Consider the following 20,274-nt stretch of genomic DNA (forward strand, 5'->3'; position numbering starts at 1 on the left):
CCAGCAGCTCCTCATACAGTCCTCTAGAATCCCTGCCGGCCATGGAGGGTCTCCAGGGCAGCTGCACATGGGCCTCTTTCAGATGGAAGCACATTCACAGTTCAGACTTGGGTGAGGTATGGAGGCTGGGATGAGCTAAAGCACATTGGAGCATATGCATAATTCCAGAGGAAAGGTTCTTCAACTCACCTAGCTATGGAAGTGGCCTTTAAGGAGGAGCAAACAGGACAGGAACATAATGTTACTAGTCCTGTACGTTAAAAGGGAGAGAGTTGACCTCTCATCTACCTCCTGGCTCATGCTAGAACTTTGTATCCAGATTCAAGTGTCTGTTGGGTCGCACAGGATTACATCCATCAAGGTTAATAACAAGAAAGATACCAAAATCCCAAGAGGTGCTAATGAAACAGAACCTAAGCTTTGACATCTGGCAGTGGGAAAGAGAAGGAAGTACAGGTTTCAGGGGAAAGAATTCTTTTTTTTTTTAAAGATTTTATTTATTTATTCGACAGACATAGAGACAGCCAGCGAGAGAGGGAACACAAGCAGGGGGAGTGGGAGAGGAAGAAGCAGGCTCATAGCGGAGCAGCCTGATGTGGGGCTCGATCCCATAACGCCGGGATCACGCCCTGAGCCGATGGCAGACGCTTAACCGCTGTGCCACCCAGGCGCCCCCATGGGAAAGAATTTTTAAATAGGAAAGCAAAAATGATTGCAAACACAGCACACCTGATGCCTATGGACTCCATTCCTCTTACTAATATGTCATTAAAATATGAAATGAACAAATTAGACTTGTACATATATTTCCCTACCCCTTCTGCTTTCCTATCCACCTTCCTCAGTCTCCAGAGCAGCAGGTGCAACCCAACTGTACCCGGAACCCTCTTGCATTGCTTCCTACCTGAGTGTTGTTCCCTACCTGGAGAGTCATCCTCCTCACTACTGGAATCTTGAATGCTCTCCACAAGAAAATCTATAGACACACAAATATGATATATAGAAACACATCAATTAGAGGGGCTCACCCTTTCCTCCTCCTCTAGTTGAGGTTGTGTGGGTCATACGGCATCAACCTGATATTTCCTGTGGGTTCTCAGAAGTTCTCTATACTTGGTGGAGTCAGAGCCCTTCAACAAGAATTGATCACAGTTACAAACCTTCGAATGAGACAGAGATGCTGAATGAATCAGCTTTCACACTCTCAGTTCTACAGGCACATTGCAGCTCTTACCTCCAAACTTACCACCGGAGATTCAAATTAGTATGCGCACATTTGAAATGTGGCTAGTGTGAGTGAGCAATGTGGTGTTATTTTAATTCGCTGAATGTTGGTGTAAAATTAATTATAAGCAGACACATGTGGCTAGAGGCTAGCACCCTGGAGAGCACAGTTCTAGAATCCAAAGATGAAAAAGAGGTCACTTGCCCTCCGCTGGTTGTTTCTTGGTTGTAGTTTGCTGGCCTGATCTGATCATTCATGTATAGGCATTTCTGGGCTCGTGCACACATGACGGGCACAACTTAAGACTCTGGGACACTAAACAGTAAGGTCAACCACCAGGTCCTAGAGGAAGCGACCTACAGAAATCCCAATGTCACTGCATAGAAACAAACAAACAAACAAACCCTAAAATATATATGGAACCACAAAGGACCCCTAATAACCAAAACAATCTTGAGAATGAAGAACAAAGATGGAATCCCCCCACTTCCTGACTTTAAAGCATATTACAAAGCTACGGTAATCCAACAGAATGGTACTAGCATAAAAACAGGCCGGTAGACCAGTGGAACAGAGCAGAGAGCCCCCAAATAAACTCACACGTACATAGATAAATGATCTGTGACAAGGGTGCCAAGATTGCACAATGGGGAAAGTAAAGGAGGCACGGAGTGAACACTGACACTCCCTAACCCAGCTGTTTAGGAGATTTGCAACAAGGGTGATGGGCACCAAGCTAAAAGCCAAGTTTTACTTTAAATTCCTATTTGCCACTGTATCTTGGGTATGGACTTACAGGATTTGAGCATTTCTCATGGTATGGTGATGTCATAAATCACATTAAATTATCTTCCTGATTCTTAACTGCTCTGGGCCATGTACAAGCAATGACCTCAGCTATGACAGATGTTGGCCTACACTGTCCTACATGGGGCCTCTTAGCTCTCAGAATCAGTGGACTGACCAGGAGCATGTGGACTTTCTATGTGACTTTCACTCTAATGACTATGTCAGAGCTGGCTGTTAAATCCATCTATAGTTGTTCTGGGTTATGTGACCACTGAGGCCACCTTATAACGTGGTCAGTGATTGGGAAATGTGTACACTTTAGTACTTTGGGAGTGTACACAGATGCTGAAACCCCCCTGCTCTGTGACTAATGATCCCGTAGCTGAGTGATAAGTGCAGATCAGTAGCACAGAGCATCAGCAATGGGGACACAGGCCTAGGTCCACACTTTGACTTTCCTACTGGAGGTCAAGACCTGGGACAGTCTTTTCTGCTCTATCTCCGAGGAAGGGAACATTCAACAAACTTCCAGGCACAGTTGTGGTGATGGAGGAATTCGGGATTGTATGAGTAGCTAGGGAGGAGGACTGGCTCTTCTCCTTCCTCCCACATACAATAGCTGATGACGCTTTAAGATTCCTTAGTTCAGGAATGAATATGAGAGTCTATATCTTTTACGTTACTGTAGGAAGTAAAAGAACAAACCACACTCTTGGGCTCTAAAAGAAAAAAGGGCTTTAATATAATAATATTTGAATTTACCACTTACTATTTAAGAGAATAAATATTGCCCCCCGTCAAATAACTAAATAGATGGGAGGAAGGGGTGTGGAACACATGGGGCGCATGCACCGCAAATCCCCAGCTGCTGAGGAATCCCTGCAGGGCCACTGGACACTTGCTCAGCCCTGAGGTTGACTGCGGCTAGTTCTTCTCCTTCTTGAGTGCTGCTGACCAGCTAGGACCGGGGCTCCAGCTGGCAGGACAGGGTGTAGCTAAGGACAGAGGGATACCTGTGAGTTGCCCAAGAGCTTCCATTCAAGAGTCCCTGCCAGTGTTTGCCCACAGCTGGAGTCAGGCGCCCCGGCAACAAGGCCTGAGGCTGCCCAGGGAAGGAGGATCCCAGGAGTGGCCAGCAGAAAGAGTCCACCCCGAACCTCACCGACCCAGATCCTGATGGGCCTCACCTCTCAGCCTCGCTGAGCGACTCGATAGCCTGGAACCAGGCCTGAAAAGGATCCTCGGGCTCTAGGGTGTAATTCTCAGCAGCCACCTGGAGCAGCACGATGTCCGTCATGACTTGGTATTCCTGAGCAGAGAGAGAAGCACAGGATGTATAGGGAGCCTTGGGGGGGGGGGAGCGGGAGCTGCAGGGTCTGGTGAGGGTTGAGCAGCAGGACCGGGCACCCATCCCAGGTCCTGGCACACATGGCCACCCTCCTGCCTAGAGATTGATCCGGTCTCCACCTGTTCTCAGAGGTGAATATCAGTAGCCTCTCCTCCGGGAAGTTCTCCTGGATGCCATGCGTCTGTCCCCTTCTCCTAATGGGATGGGTCTTGCACTGCTTTCTTCTCAAGGGATCCCAGGAAATGTGAGGTGGAGGGGATGGAGCCAAGCAATGTTCTTCCCAGGGACATCTCTGAGGCCCACTCCCTACCCTTCCCTGCGGGAAGCGCCACATATGCTCACCTTATTTCTTTTGTGGTCGTTGATCTCATTCCCGTGGAAAGCAGACAAAGTCCATCAGAATGAGGCCCCTGGTTCTTAGGAGCACTTGATTCCCATCCCTTCTCATGCTGCACCATGGCCAGGACCCGTGAGGGGGCCGTGCATACACAGATAGCGGGCCTGGGATGTAGGCCAGGCTCTGGGGTCCAGAGAAAGGAGGACATGGGCCAGATGGACTGGCTACAGGTCGGGACCCTGCAGCACCACCCTCTCGGAAGACAGTGGGGGAGGCCGAAGCCTCAGGCAGGAAGGGGCTGCTGCGGCTACTGAGGTGCTTGCTGACGTGGAGGGTCCTGACTTCATTCTCCCTCCACGGGCAAACTCACCGGGGGAGGCTGAGGTCCAGTCAGACAGACCTCATGCAGCTTTGCCTTCAGGAAGCTCTGCTGCTTCACCAGTCTTCGGCACCGGGAGCCGTGGCCTAACTGCAGCCTCACCTCACTCATCCCTGAGATGGGCAACAGCCCCCAGGCTCACAGGGTAGCCGTGAGGCTGTCATGAGGGGAGGTTTGCCGAGTCCTGAGAGCTCAGGGCTCAGTACAGGGGCGCTCTGCTCCCAAACCTCCGGATTCTGGTCCCTCCCCCACAATCCTCAGGCTCACCCACCTCCAGATAGTCCTCCATTGCAATATCCAGCATCACCAGTTCAGTGAGGAAAGTGCCAAGTTAGGGGACAACACCCTGTGTCATGAGGGGGAGGGTTGGGATGAGTCCCTGCTCTCTGGTGCCCACAGGGACCCTCCCCTGAAAATGCTGCAGCCTCCTCGCCCACCCCAGTTTCCCACATGGAGCAGCCTAGGACCCTTAGCAGTCTCCCCTCAATTCCCTTTCCCCTCACCCTCCAAGAACATCATACTCTTCCTAATCACCTCCAGGGCCTGCTTTTAGAAAATCACAGGGTATATAGCCCTGGGCTCCTCCCCATTCCAAAACCCATTCTGGATCCAGCTTTCTAGACCCTCCTGCTGGTCACTTTGAAACAAGAATTTTAGAAGCAACAGGAAGTGGAGCTGGAGTTGAAGTCCCACCTGTACTGATTTGGAGGCTTCCAGCCCTCAGGGAGAAGCCCCTCTCCTCTGACTTTGGAGGCCCTGGGTCTCAGGCACACTCACTTTCTTCTGCAGCCTCTTCTTCTAGGCTCTCCGGAGGGCCATCACCAGGGTGGCAGATTTATTAGATGGTTGCTCCTGTAGGGCCAAGGACAAGATCCTTGAGACCGTAATACCCTCAGTCCACTTGCCCCCACCATCTTTTAATTCAGACCCTAGATATCTGACTTAAGTCAGCTGATAACTGATAAACATTATCCTTAAGCATGCCATGTGTGATTCTAGACAAATCTCAGCTCCAACATTCACTCTATGTGTGACCCTGAGCTTGAAGTCTGGCCTCCCTGAGCCTGTTTTCTCATCAGGAAAAGTGAGAATTCTACCTACCTCCCATCGTCTCCTGAGGACTCAGTATCGTATTACTATCATTATTGTTGTGGCCCTCAACCCATCCCATCCCCATCACTGAGCAGAGCCCTGTCCTCTGGGCTTTCAAGGTTTGTACAGGTGTCCATCTGGACTAGCTGTTGACACAGAGAGACAGGGTGTCTAGGCTAGGGAATCTGGTTGAGCAGCACCTGGTTGTTCCACCCCCAACGGAATCTTCACCCCAGCCTGTCACCACATTCATGCCAAAGGCTTCCCCTCTCCAAGGAATGCTTCAGGCCATTCCCTATTTCATCCATGCAGGACCCTGTTCCCTCACACCCTTCTTCTCTTTCCAGACCTGCACCTTCCATGCTACCTTGATGACTAGTTTCCTGCTCTGTGGGTTGTCTTCAGTGCCCAGCTTTTTAAAGTTTTGAAAGCACTTCCTGAATAGAGGGAAAGGAGGCAGGACGATTGGAGGAATAATGTGGCAGGGTTGAGTGCAAGTCCCTTTTATTTGAGAACCCCAAAGTGTCAAATTGGCTGGATAACAGTTTTCTCTGGGTTCCTCTGAGCACTAAGGTCTTTGTAGGACATGGGAGAGAGCTCTGATGTAGGTCATCCTATGACTCCATTCCCATATTAATTGAGCAGCTCTGTTTTGGTCAATTTTGGTTTCAATTGGGCAGAGTTTAGTGGTTGTAAAGTAAACACATGAAAATATTTATTCAGCTCAGCCTTGTGGGGGAACATTTAGGAAAACTGATTTCTAAAGCAGGAGACATGGTGGCCTATTCTCCAGGGAGGCTGAGAGACCCGCCTGCCAGCCCAGGTCCTGTAGTCAGGGATTGCTGCTTCCCAGGAGGTCCAAGCTGGCTGAGGGGGAAGAGGACAGGCCTCTGGGAGATCCCTCATCTATCCTGGTCCGTCCATGCAGAGAGACCGTCTCACCTGGAAACTTTCTCCCATGTCTTCTTGAGGTGGTATATTGAGACAGTGTGCAGAGCCGAGACGATGGCATTCAGGGAGTAGTAGTTCTGCAGGATTTGACAGGCCTGGGGAGGGAAGAGAATGAGCTGTCACGTGGGTAGTGGAGGCTGATTTTCTCTAGAGCTTCAGTCACCCTCAGTTTAAATCACTCCTCCTGGATGAAGCAGATGTCCAGGGACCTGCCGAAGGGCACATATAAGGCCCAAAGAGTCCCACTGCTGGGAGACGAAGGATTTTACCTCACTCCAAGGAAGAAGTCAAGGAGGAACTGAGCATCCCAACATTGGGCCATGCAAGTCACAGTCAGCCTCTGGAAGGAAGAGCCTAGGGACTGCACAGTCCCTAGGGCAAAGACCAGGGCCTTCCACCCTGACACCCGATCAAGGGAAGAGCAGTGCCCGAGACTCAGGAGAGCACCTCGGCTGGGCTTCCCGTTGCGTACCTTGGCCACCTTGATCCAGTGCTCCACCACCATGGCCCTGTCCCGGGCTGTCATGCTTGGGTTGCCAAGGCAGGTGGTGATGACACACTTGGACACACCGTTGAACTGGGCGACAGTGGCCCAGACTGTGGGTGCCAGGTGCTCACTGCCAGGCTTGTTGTGCTTGGACCAGACAGAGCCCAGGCACTGATGGGGCAGCAGCTTCTTGAACAACTCCTAGAGAACAGGCGGACCTTGGTTCACCCAGCCATTTCCCATGCAAGACTCATGTCCTACGTAGGGGTCACAGGTCAGAGCTGGACCTCAGGGAGCTGAGAATCTGGCCTGAGCCTGGTTGGAGTCCCTGGATTTCACTCTATTCTTTTTCACTGAGGGGCCCAGGACAGGACAGCCCAGGAGCAAATAGAGACGAGGGAAGGAAGGAGGGCATTTGCATCCTGATCATCTTCACAAACTCCAAGCTCCACGCTGCTGTTCAAGGTGGCTCCTCCCAAGGGGGACTCTTCCCCTCCAACTATTCATCCCTCTGGTTCTACTCCCCTCTCAGATGCACATTCTCACATGATAGCTACAACCACAGGTTTATCTATCTGCCCTGCACTTAAGTACACATCAGATACCTAGTAATTGCTGAGGGTACTCAGCCTCCAAAACAAGTGGGTGGGCGACCCATGGACTTGACTGAACACAGGGAGCTGCCCTCCTCCACCCACGGGACCAGGGCCTGCCCATTGGTCTCTCCATTCTGGCTCATTTCTTCTCCCTAGTACCTCCGTATCAGTGCTTATCAGGGTCTCTCGCTACAGTCCGCAGCTGGACAGTGAAAGCTTGGGGCTAAGCGCCTTGACGGGTTGACAGGGTTGGGAAGTGGTGGAGCTGAGATTTGGTCCCAGACCATAGGAGTCCACATCAGGGAAAGGCAGGTGTGAGGCAGCCGAGAGCAGAAGAAACGCTTGTCCCTGCCCCACCCTGAGAGCCTAACTGCTCACCGCATCCATATATGTGAGTTGCTCTGTCACAAGCCTGGAAGGGAAGTCCAGGTCAGGGTTCTCCTCACGCAGCTGGTTCTTTGGGGTGACACAGCAGGAACCATCTGGGGTCACAGTGGGCTCTATGTCTATTGTCAGAGCTGGAGTGAAAATTCCTGGGAAAGCTTATGGTCCAGCTGACTGCAGCTCAGCACCCGGCACACATGGAGATGATGGGAGCATGTGTTCCAGTTCTGCAACAGCTGATGGAGGGGAGGCTGGCTCTGACACTGCAGGTGATGGTCGATGCAGAGCTGGGGTTGCCTCTAGCTCCACAGAAGGCCCTTTTTCTGGCTCTGCAACTGGAAGGAGCCCTGGAGCTGGCACTGGAGCAGGTTAAAGAGAAAGGTTCATCCACATAACTGACTTTCCATGTGCCTTTCCAAAAACAGGACATATACCATGGCCTTAAGGAGGGCACGTATTGCATGGTGCACTGGGTGTTATACGCAAGTAATGAATCATGGAACTTTACATCAAAAACTTGGGATGTACTGTATGGCGACTAACATAACATAATAAGAAAATATAAAAAAAATATATCCAATGAATATCCAATCCATGAGCCCCATTCCAGATAGCCTTCCCAAATTGCAATCTCCTTTACCCTCTGCCTCTACGGGCTCCAGAAGTTCCCGCTGCAGCAGGAGAATGGGGGCATGGTTTTTCAGGTCCCAGTCATGGCACTTCAGATGTACAGAACCCCCCCCCCTTTACCTCAAGTCATATGTGGAGCACAGTCAGAGGCCTGGCCTTTCATTGCACATGCTACTCCCACAGCATCATTCTTTCTGTGTGGGTCCCAGAAGATGGCCCCAGGCCACTTCCAACCCCTCTGTAGCTGTCTTTGCAGTGGTTTGCTCATCCAGAAAACCTGAATGAGTGGTTTTTCCACTTACACTCTTCACGGCCATAGGTCTAGTCTACTCCGTCTTCCATGCAGACCAGTATCAGGGCTTAAGTTTGAGGCAGATTTGTGAGTGGTCTGCTCACCACACCTTCTATTCTTGGCCCCAGTTGTGGTCAGCAGAGGTGGATATGGAAAGGGGCAGGCAGAGCAAGATGAGACCATCAAAGGGGTGGATGTTTTAGGCACCAACTCAGCCCAGATTGTGCTCTGCTTCCCAGAGGGCTTGAAGGCCCATCCATAGCTCTTTTTGACTCATTTGCTTCTTCAGGAAGCCCCCCAAATTCAGCCCTCCCATGGAAACCAAGAGATCTGTGAGATCTATGGCTCTGAAAGTCCCTCCCCAGCCACAACCCCTGTATCTCCCACCCTGCTCTGTGGAGGCAGCAGTCTTTCCTTCTGGACCCAAAGACCATGTTTTTACTTGTTATAGTCCATCATAATGGTACAAACACGGGTGGATCTAGTCACACCTAGAGTAGGCCGTGAAGATGTCACATCTAATGAACTATGGACATGGGTGCTTATGATGTGTAGAGTGACTATCTGACCCTCTGACTAAAATTGAGACCCAGACATTGTATCTACTTTGTCGACTGAGTTATCTTAGTGACTGGAAAGTGCCTGCATTACTACATGCCTAATACATATTATTGAATGAATGACTCCTAACCAGTACTTTCCAAATACTGAGTGGACCTTGGGCTGCTCTGCCTGCCCCCAGTGACTCCCTAATCTGGTCACATAAAGGACCAGTGCCAGGACCAACTAGATGGAATCTCAGAAGTCCTTTGCAAACAGGAAAACTATGAGCTTTCCATTTGCTTTTGTAAACCCAGAAGGGCCACAGGCCTGTGAGGTTGAGGTTGAGAGCTTCTTCACTGGAGAGCGAGAACTAGTAAACATGAAGATGCCCAGCATGTTCAGCAGCCTTTTCTACAGAGCCAGGCCCCAGATAAGCCCGTGCCGTGTTTTCTCCCCTGATTTCCTACAGTAACCCTATGAGATTCAGCCTCTTACCACCCCATTTTTCAGAAGAGGAAAGTGAAGCTCAGAGAGGTACAGTGACATTCCCAAGACATACAGCTAGTAGGTGGGAGTCTCACTCCTGTGCTGTGCCTGGGGTGGGCATTCACCTGTTGAACTGCTGGCCCAGGACCTGTTGGGTTGAAGTGAACACATGGTATTATGCAGAAAATTGTGATATTTGATATGTTTATATCTGGGAAGAATGGTACCAGGGAGCGTACGAAATGCTCCATTGTGCCTTCTTTGAGCATCAGCATCGTGCAGGCCTCGTCCAGGGACAGGATTAATTCTTTTTCCCCACCAGAAAGACGGGGGGGGGGGGGGAGCACAGTGTACTCAGCTTCAACTCCATGAACCACCAGGAAGATCAGGGTCTGGCGCTCAGACCAGAGACTCCCAACGCTTTGGGAACTTGTGCAAGAAAAGGGACTTGAAGGCCCACCCAGAAAAGGGCTCTAGGCTTAAAGGTACAATTGGCTTTAGGGGTGAAATGATAAACCATTGTTCCCTTTAACCCATTTTGTTAGTTGAGCAACAATAGCATTTCTCTCTTTTAATAGCCTTTATTAAGAACTCTATGCCTTTAAGTCATCGGTAAACATCCCTACTGCAGACAGGAGAAAGCAAAGGCTTAGCATCTCCAACGCTGCTCGAGATCATAGACGTTGGGCCTGAGAACTGTCCAGAGCATGGAATGCATGGCATTCCCCCCATGCTGATGAGGCCTGGTCTGTTCCTGATATGGGGAGAAAGGTTCAGGGGAAAACCACCCTCCTTGGCAGGCCACAGGGCAGCCAATTGTTTCTAGTGTGGGTTCTGGTCTTGCCCTGATCATCTGTGGGTCCTGAGATAGGACATGAGTTTGGACCCATTCTCACCCCAGACCAGCACTGGATGTTGTTGGTGGCCTGATGCGCCTGCTGCTTGTCAAAGGAGATGAAGTAGCTGAACCCTTGGAGCAGCTCATCAAAGATGTCCTGGGTGGAACTCTGAAAAGATAGAGCCAGCTACCTGGGCCAGGAAGCATCAGAGGCCTTCCACCCAGTCTGTGGTTCTATGTTCTGGCAGATCTAGCAGCTAAAAAAGTTTGTTAAGACACTTAAGTGTTCCTTGCAGCATTGCTGAAATGGCAACAGAATTGAATCATGTCAAGTTCCACCAGCCTTGAAAGGCTGAATTACTGGGGCTGACGACCTCCTTTACGGAGGTCCAAAAAGACATATAAGGACACAGCTTGTGACCTGCTGGACCTACAATGATTTGATGTACTCTGAGAAATGACGCGTTATAGAGAAACATATAGAGTGACTTCATCCCACCGTTCCTTTTATGTTCAATCACCCTATTTAGTGTGAGGATTTATAAGGCCTTGGACAAGTTCTCCAAGGACAGTGGAGCTGGGTTCTACACAGGATACCTGCGTGAGTAAGGAAAATAATAAAAACAGTACGAAGACACTCATGGCTTCGGGAAAAGTAAAATAAAACACAACGAAACAAAATAACCTACGCCCCTAAACTGCAAAAAAAAACATTAATTATATTCTCTACCATTCCCATATATGTGAAGAGTCTTCCTACCTTATCCCATAGCTGGTGGTGGAGGTGTAGATGTTGGGATTACTTTGTGGTTGGGCCTGAGGGACACTCATGTGGAAACACTATAGGAGGGCCCTAGGTCTGTCCCCATATTTGTGTGGGGGCCCTGGGTGTGTGGAACCCTCTTCCCATTCTCACCTCAGGCAGCACTGATCCTGGGTGGTCTGGTGCACCTGACACTTGTCTAGGGAGTTGGAATAGTTAAAGTCACAGACCAGCTCATCAATGATCTCCTGGGTGCAGCTCCGAAAATGCAGTGCCCCATATATATGGGGCCAAGAGACATTAGTGGCCTCACGGGACATTGCCACAAGGGGCCAGCCCCATTAGAAATAGTGTTCTCCAGTTAAGGCTAAGAGGAGCAGCAGAAAAGACATCCAACAAAGAGGAAGCCAGATGAAACCCTAGGGCTCATGATTAACATACAGGTGGTTGAGCTTGGTCCCCAGCACTCAGCTTCTCATCCTGCCTGCTATGACCTGGGGTGTGAACATGAAAGATGGGCCAGGTTCCAACACCTGGCACCTTGCTTCTGCCCAGGAAGGGCATCCTTCCTCTGCCCCCTCCTCTACACACACACACACATACACACACACACTTAGTGAGGGGCAAGAGGTGTGGGCCTGCTGAAGTAGGATCACTGTTGTTGCCTGCTCTCCAGTGGGCTGCTCTGAGCTGCCCTGTGTTACCTGTTGGTGTCTCCTGCCACATGTCCAGAGGGCTCGGAAAAGCGGGCTGAGACGACGACTACAATGATGTGAAAGTCTTTCTCTCTGGACTTTCTGGGCCAAAGCCCCTGAAAGTAGGAATACAGCAACAGAACATCTTGTTCTCTTGAACGTCTCGAGTCAAGTGAGCTGGAAAGCAGGCTTTCTTTGAATGGATGTGCCTGGTTACCAGAGTTCTAAGTTCAATTGGGGCCTATCATCAAGGAGGTGAGGTCGCTTCTTCAAGATTCCAGTACCTTGGCCTCTGCCATTTCTTGGCAATGAACTGTTTACTTTTCTCCCCCATGTCATCTCCTTAACTGTACACAATGAGCGAAAAATGCCATAGCCACCACTCTCTGGAAATGTAACCAGGGTCTGAGGTTTCAGGAGACAGAGCTGAATTCAGACCTTTTTTGTTTTCCCAGTTCTGTGTCCTAAATCATTGTGTCTCTCACATATTCCCCACTTTCCCAAGCTGCTTAGTGGGGATCAGGCTAGAATCCACTTCTTAGAGACATCATCAGGTGTATGTGGATAATATAACATGGGTGGGGTGGTCCCCTGTGTATCTGAAGCACAATTTTCAGGATGGAAGAATTACAAGAAGGGGTGGGACTTGGCATGGAGGGCCGCTCAACAGAGGCCTGGGTTCCAACAATGTAATATTGGAACACTTTCTCACTTGGCCTTGTGTAAATGTGGGCACTATGATGGTGTGGAAATGAACGAAGAAGCCGATATTGCTGTCCTCTGTAGTTAAACTGTTCAATTGTTTCCCATTATATTTAGAATGAGACCCAGTTGCCTCATTTTTTAAAATTTTTTAAAAAGATTTTATTTATTTATTTGACAGAGAAAGACAGCCAGCGAGAGAGGGAACACAAGCAGGGGGAGTGGGAGAGGAAGAAGCAGGCTCCTAGTGGAGGAGCCTGATGTGGGGCTCGATCCCACAACGCCAGGATCACGCCCTGAGCCGAAGACAGATGCTTAACGACTGCGCTACCCAGGCGCCCCAGTTGCCTCATTTTTGTCTATGAGTGGCGCAGCCTTCACAGTGGCTCCCACCGATCCAGACTTGTGGTATAGGCATCACTCTCTACCCATTAGGTGGTTAGTTACTGGCTTCTGACCAATAGGATGCAGCCAATGTGATGAAATGTGATGTCTAAGTTTCAATTGCAAAGAGTTTCTAACTTCCTAGTTACTTTTCTTGTGTTCTGCTTCTCACTCCCTTTCCCTTTTTCTTCTTGATCTCTGAACCAAAAATCGAGCACAGATATTTTGAACTGCCATGTGTAGAAGCACACATGGCAGAGAACCTGGCCTGTGCCAAGGCCAGAAGACACAAAGGAACTCAGATTCTGAGTCCAAACAGCTTCCCGAATCATGTGAGCCAACTTGGGAGAAAATCCTCTGCCAGTCTAGCCTCAGTCACTGCTGCAGCCTCTGACACACCTTGAGCCTGGGGAACTATGCTTATTTGTGCCTGGACTCCTCACCCACAAAAACTGTGAGAAATTAAATATATACATTTTAAGATTCAGGGTATTGGGGCAAGGCAGTAACATAGGAACAATAGATAAGTAACAGTCTCCCAGGCCTCAGCACCTCTCCCTGCCTTCCTCCCTCCCCTCTGCTCTCCTCCTAGTGTCCCTCCAGCCACGAGGGCTGCCTTTTTCACCTCCTCTGGCCAAACCAGCTCTGTTAGTGAGTGTCTGCAACAGCGGTCCCTTCTTTCTGACACACTGCACACAGACTTGTGCAGGTCTAGCTCCCTTTTGTCAATCTGTTTTCAGCAATGTCACCCTCAGTGAGGCCTTTCATATTTTCCTATCCAATGACTCCCCAGCCTTCCTTCATTACATACTTCAGTCATTGTATATAGCACTTGCTCTTTTCTTTCGCGTCTTTGGTTTGTGTTTTGTCCATCTCTAGACTGTGAGCCCCTAAAAGCAGGGAGCTCTTGGTATTTTCAGCTCTCCTCATGGGTCCACCAAGGTACCTGGCATAGGGGAGTGCTTAGTGTATAGTTACTGAATGAATAACTGAGAAGATCTTGGAGCCCACCTCCCCTTTTAACCAGCTAGACTGTAGGGAGAAGCGCAACTAAAAGTTTCGAGCTGTTTCTGGGCAAGGGGACAACCACAATGGCCTCTGCCTGACTCTTCCTTCTCCAGTATCTCCAGCAGAACTGATGAGGCACCACGGACAAGGAAGCACCCTGCATCACGTTCTCTGTCTCTAGTGGTACAGCCCCAGGCAGGCACACCACCAAAGAAAGGGGTGCTTTCATTTGGGTGTCCTCAAGGCAGTGGCTTTCCAGAGTCAGAGTGGCAAAGGAGCAGGATCTCCAGGCTCCAAGAGCAGAATAAGGGACCACAGAAACCTCCCTTTCCTCCTTTTTCTGTCCACTCCCATGGTGTCCTCTTTACTATTCCAGCACCCGCACCTCAGCCAGAAGAGTGATTCTGCACCCACCCTTGTATGTCCAAACGAGGACCCTGAAGGTCTAATGGAGACTGGTCTTGCCCCTGGACCCCAGAGACAGTGTTCAGTGCTCTGGCACTTTCCCAGAGAACATAAACAAATGATAAGCAGGTATGCGCAAGCCCAAAGCGCAATGACCTATCCCATCAATTGGAGCAGCTGTCATAACAACGACAAGAGACAACAAATGCTGGTGAGGATGTGGAGCAAAGGAGCCTATGCGCACTGGCGCCGGCACTGTGCAAAACAGTATGGAGCGTCCTCAAAACACTGAACACAGAACCACCGTATGTCCAGCAGCTCCACGTCTGGGAACATTCCATAGAAAACAAAGGAATATGTCTAAGAAATACCTGCACTTCCATGTGCAAGAAGCTTTATTTACCATAGCTGAGACAAGGAAAACATCAGTGCCCATTAGTGGTGAATGGATAAAGAAGTGTTACCTACATAATGGAATATTAATCAGCCATAAGAAAAGGAAATCCTGCTAAGTGTGATAACAGTTTTGGACTTAGAGGCATTATGCCAAGTGAAACAAGTGAGACAGAGAAAGGCAAACACTATACATGTGTAGGTATAGATATATATAGGGAGATAGATACTATATAGATGATAGATACATAGACATTTTTCCCTTTTATGTGGAATCTAAAACAAAGAAAAGAAAAGGCGGAAAACTGATTCAGAAGAACAGATCAGATTAAAGTAACAAGAAACAGAGGGGAGGGTGGGGGCAGGGATTGAGTGAATGGTGAAAAGGTACAAACTTCTTTTAAGATAAATAACAGGGATTTACAGTACAACATGATGACTGCAGTTGATACCGCTCTATGGTTTGAGAGGTGTTAAGAGAGTAAATTCTGAGAGTTCTTATCACATAATAGCTTACACATACACAGTGTGTCAATTATATACAGTGATCAATTATATCAATAAAACTGGGCAAAAAATATTTTAATATTCATAATGGGCATCAGGAAAGTTGACTTGGTAAAAATAATGACACATAAGCAAAATGTAAAACAGCAGAACCCAGTCAGTAGACTATGATATGGATAAAAAATCCAAGCCATTTGCATAAAAAATTGATTCTGATTTTTAAAATCAGTGAATTAAAGTTAAAGTAGATAAAATAGAATTTTAAATTGTGCTACATTTTAAAAAATTGATCAAGGAATAAAATGTCTTATTAAATTAACTCTGAAAATACCGTTTTGAAAAAATTTTCATGTTTTGGAAGATTCTGATTTTAAGCTTTTAAGTGGGCACAGAATGAGAACATTTTGTTGGATCAAAGTTGTCTCCAGGAAAATGGGTGAGACAAAACAGCAGCACCAAAATGGCAAGACTAAATTGTCCTGTGTTCATTTCTCTGTATTTGCAGTTTTTAAAGAAAAAATATTTTTATTGACGTACAATACACATAATCAAAAATCTACCATCTACCGTCTACAAATCTACCATTTATAGGTTTATATTTCATTAAGTACATTAAGTTCATGGAATACATTTTAAATGTATTAAATGCATTAGTACCCTTTCTACAACCTCCGTCTAACCCAACTTCACATCTCATTTCATCTTGTGAAACTAAAACTCTACACCATGAATCAGAAACTTACCATTACTGCCTCATTCCAGCCCTTGGCAAACACCATTCTACTTTCTGTCTTTATGAATCTACTTTGGGTAGATCCCAAAAGTGGAGTCAAAGCTTGCATTTTTATGAATGCACTTAATGTAAAAGTTCACCCATGTTGTGGCATATGTCAGTGTTTTCTTCCTCTTCTGAGATATTATTCATTCTTATTCCATTGTGTGTATAAACAACATCTGTTTCTCCTTGGACAGATAGTGGATTGTTTTCATGGTTTAGTTATTATGACTAATGATGGCATGAAAATGTATGTTCAGACAGATCTTCAAGACCATGGTGTCAATTAATTTGGGTATATACCCCAAAAGTAGAATTACTGGAACACAGGGTAAGTCTAATTTTAATTTTTTTTAAGAACTACCATACTGATTTCACAACTATGCTCAAATATTCCTACCACACACAATGAACAAGGTTTTAATTTCTCCATATCTTTGCCAACACTTGTTCTTTTCTTTTCTTCTAATTCTTTTTGTGTGTGTGTGTGGAAGAGTCATCTTGATGAAAAATGGTATTTCATTGCTTTTTTAAATGTGGATTTCTGGGGCATCTGGGTGGCTTAGCCATTAAGCATCTGCCTTCGGCTCAGGTCATGATCCCAGGGTCCTGGGATCAAGCCCCGCATCAGGCTCCCTGCTCAGTGGGAAGCCTGCTTCTCCCTCTCACACTCCCCTTGCTTGTGTTCCCTCTCTCGCTGTCTCTCTCTGTCAAATAAATAAATATTTTTTAAAATAAGTAAATAAAATGTGGATTTCCCTAAAAATTAGTGATGTCAAGTATCTTTTCAAATTCCTTTTCATGTGCGTGTCTTTGAGGATGTGTGTATTCACATTTTTTTGCACATTGACACATTACATTTGGTTTGGTTTTTGTTGCTGAGTTTATGTGTTCTCTGTATATTCCGGATATTGAGCCCCTTTCAGACACATGGTTTGCACTACGGTTTCCCGTCTTGTGGATTGTGTTTTTACCTCAGTGATAATGTCTTTTAAGTTGTTTCTATTTTGATCTTCTGCTTAGATGATCTGTCCATTGTTGTGAGTGAAGTGGTGAAGTCTCCTACCATTAACGTATTTTATAGATAAGTTTTTTTTACTTTGGTTATTAATTGGCTCATATAATTGGCTGCTCCCACATTGGAAGCATAGAAATTTATAATTTTTAAGTCTTCTTGCTGGATAGGCCCTTTAAGTATGATACGGTGTTCCCCTACATCTCTTACTACAGCCGTTAGTTTAAAATCTAATCTGTTTGATATGAAGATTGCTACCCCAGCTTTCTTTTGAGGTACATTAGTGTGGTAAATTGTTCTTCATCCCTTCACTTTCAATCTGGAGGGGCTTTAGGTTCAAACTGAGTCTATTGTAGACAACATACGGATAGGTCTTACTTTTAAAATCCAATCTTGTACTGTTTGTCTTTTTATTGGAACATTCAGAGCATTTACATTCAGAATATGTATTGAAAGCTATGAATTTAGTGCCATTGTATTTAAAATCCCTGTTTCTGTAGATTGTCTCTGTTACTTTCTGGTCTGTTACCCTCGGGATCTGTCCGCCTGCAGTATCCCCCTTAATATTTCTTGTAGGGATGGCTTGGTGGTCATATGTTCTTTCAGTTTGTCTATCCTGGAAACTCTTTATCTCTCCTTCCATTCTGAATGATAGCATTGCTAAATAAGGTACTCGGCTCCATTTTCTTCTCATTTATTACCCTGCCCTTTCTGGCCTGCCAGGTTTCTGTGGACAGGTCTGATGTTATTCTGATGTTCCTCCTTCCGTATGTAAGAAATCCCTTCCCTCTAGCTACTCTCTGCATAGCTTCCTTGGTTTTAGGATTTGCAAGCTTCACTATTATATGTCGTGGTGTTGAACTATTTTTATTGATTTGAGGAGGAGTCCTCTCTGCCTCTTGGACGTGAATGCATGTTTCTTTCCCCAGATTTGGGAAGTTCTCAGCCATGATTTGATCAAATATACCTTCCAGCCCCCCTTCTTTGTCCTAATGATCCTGATATTGGTTCTTTCCAATGTACCATTAAATTCTCTAAGTCTCTCTTCATGTGTTGTGGGTTGTTTTTCTCTATTTTCTTCAATTTCCTTCCTTTCCATCAGCCCATCTTCTAGATCACTTATTATCTTTTCTGCCTCACTGACCCTGGCTGTCAGAGCGTCCAATTCAGCCTGCATCGCATGCATAGCATTTTTAAGTTCAGCCTGATTAGATCTCATTTCTGCCCTTATATATGACATATTGTCATTAATGCTTTTTCCTACCCTAGCTATTGATTTTATGATTGCTATCCTGAATGCTACCTCTGACATCATGCTTATATCCTTATCATTAGTTCTGTGGCAGAGGACATGGTCTCCGGTTCTTTTCTTTGTTGAGAGTTCTCCTTCTAGTCATTCTATTGAGGGATGGTTGAGCAAATACACAGAGTCCAAAATATCAACCACAAACCAAGGAAGACGCACTCTAGAAAATACTCCAAGTGGTCGGAAACTACCACAGATACTCAAACAAAGCCACGATTATCCTAAACAGTCATTACAGTGGGGCAGAGAGACTATAAGCACTCAGGGTGGACAAGGCGGGGTGATCTGTCTGTTCCTGATTGATTTTTGGTCTCTGTCTTAGAAGACACCATGTCCCAAAATTGCAAACAATCTGGAACTTATATATATAACATATACATTTCACATACATAACAAAATGGAGTAGTGTGAAAAGGATTGGTATGAGGTATAAAAAGTATAAAAGGTAGTTATGAAAATATAAAAACCCACTTCAGGGGCGCCTGGGTAGCGCAGTCGTTAAAGCGTCTGCCTTCGGCTCAGGGCGTGATCCCGGCGTACCGGGATCGAGTCCCACATCGGGCTCCTCCGCTGTGAGCCTGCTTCTTCCTCTTCCACTCCCCCTGCTGTGTTCCCTCTCTCGCTGGCTGTCTGTCTGTCACATAAATAAATAAAATCTTTAAAAAAAAAAAAAAAAAAGAAAAAAGAAAATATAAAAACCCACTTCAAATCATAAATTGGGAAATAACAGTATTTGAGATGGTAACAAGGTAAAAAAAATTAAATAAATGTAAAATTTTAGCTTGAAGTATAAATGAGTCTTGAGGGAACACCTGGACCTCAATATATTAGTTTCCCCTGGCGCTGGAGTTTTGGAGTCCTGTAGGAAATAAGCATGTCACTTACCTGTTCTTCCGGTCTGTCTTCTGGGGGAGGGACCTGCTGCTTGGCTCTTCAGGCTGCTTTGCCTGGTTGGCTTTTCACCACCACTTGTCAGGGGGTTGGGTTTAACGTGAGGAGGTTGTCTGTGTGGCTTTGTTCCCTGGCAGATTTCCATGCCTCCTTAGAGGGTCAGAGGAAATACGGCTGTGCAGAAAACTCTGGCCTAGGGCAGCAAGATCACGGTCACCTTTCTTCAATGAACCTTCCAGGTCAAAACATCTCCACCTGGAAAAAAACCTGTCAGCCAAGAATGCTTTATTTGGAAAAGCTGTCCTTCAGAAATAAAGGAGAGATAAAGACTTTTCCAAACAAAGAAAAGCTAAATGAGTTCCTCACTACTAGACCTGCTGTAAGAGAAGAATTAACACCTATACTACTTAAACTCTTCCAAAAATATCAACATAAGAGGAATACACACAAACACATTTTAAGAGGCCAGTATCACCATGATACCAAAACCAAACAAAAAGACTACAAGAAAAGAAAATTATATACTAGTGTCCATGATGAATATAGATGAAAAAATTCTCTTTAAGTATTAACAGACTGAATTCAGCAGCATCTTAAAGGACCATATACCACGATCAACTGGGATTTGTCCAGGGGGTGCAAGGATGGTTCAACATATGCAAATCAATCACTGTGTGACACATCACATTAATAGAATTGAAGATAAAAATCATATGAATATCTCAGTAGATACAGAAAAAGCATTTGACATGCACTTGACAAAGTACAACATGCATTCATGATAAAAACCCTCAACAAATTGGATCGTGAAGAAACGTACCTCAACACAATAAAGGCCACATACGGCAAACCCACAGCTAACATCATACTCATTGGTGAAAGACTGAAAATTTGTCATGTAAGATGGGGAACAAGACAAGGGTGCCCACTCTCAACACTCCTATTCAATACAGTACTCGAAGTCCTAGCAGAACCATCAGACAAGACAAAGAAATCATAGGCATAAAAATTGGGAAGGGAGAAGTTAAAACTGTCTCTATTTGCAGGTGACAT

General features: G+C 46.5%; 1 long non-coding RNA gene across 3 annotated transcripts in view; it reads right to left on the reverse strand.

Annotated features, from left to right (window-relative positions):
- LOC113249103 (uncharacterized) overlaps positions 1-19,437 on the reverse strand; it is a 42,898-nt gene extending 23,461 nt beyond the window's left edge. For 2 of the 3 annotated variants that reach the window (XR_008959627.1, XR_008959628.1), the window contains exons 1-7: positions 19,216-19,437; positions 18,802-18,964; positions 6,113-6,216; positions 4,772-4,930; positions 3,705-4,424; positions 3,202-3,323; positions 1,029-3,009 (exon numbers count right to left, since the gene is read on the reverse strand). This is a non-coding gene — a long non-coding RNA (uncharacterized LOC113249103). Of the gene's footprint in view, positions 1-1,028; positions 3,324-3,704; positions 4,425-4,771; positions 4,931-6,112; positions 6,217-18,801; positions 18,965-19,215 lie in introns of all 3 variants that reach the window. The other variant, XR_008959626.1, reaches the window with a different exon arrangement.
- Between the last annotated feature and the right edge of the window lie 837 nt (positions 19,438-20,274).

This window comes from Ursus arctos, unplaced genomic scaffold, assembly GCF_023065955.2.
Source record: "Ursus arctos isolate Adak ecotype North America unplaced genomic scaffold, UrsArc2.0 scaffold_16, whole genome shotgun sequence".
Classification (NCBI taxonomy): domain Eukaryota; kingdom Metazoa; phylum Chordata; class Mammalia; order Carnivora; family Ursidae; genus Ursus; species Ursus arctos.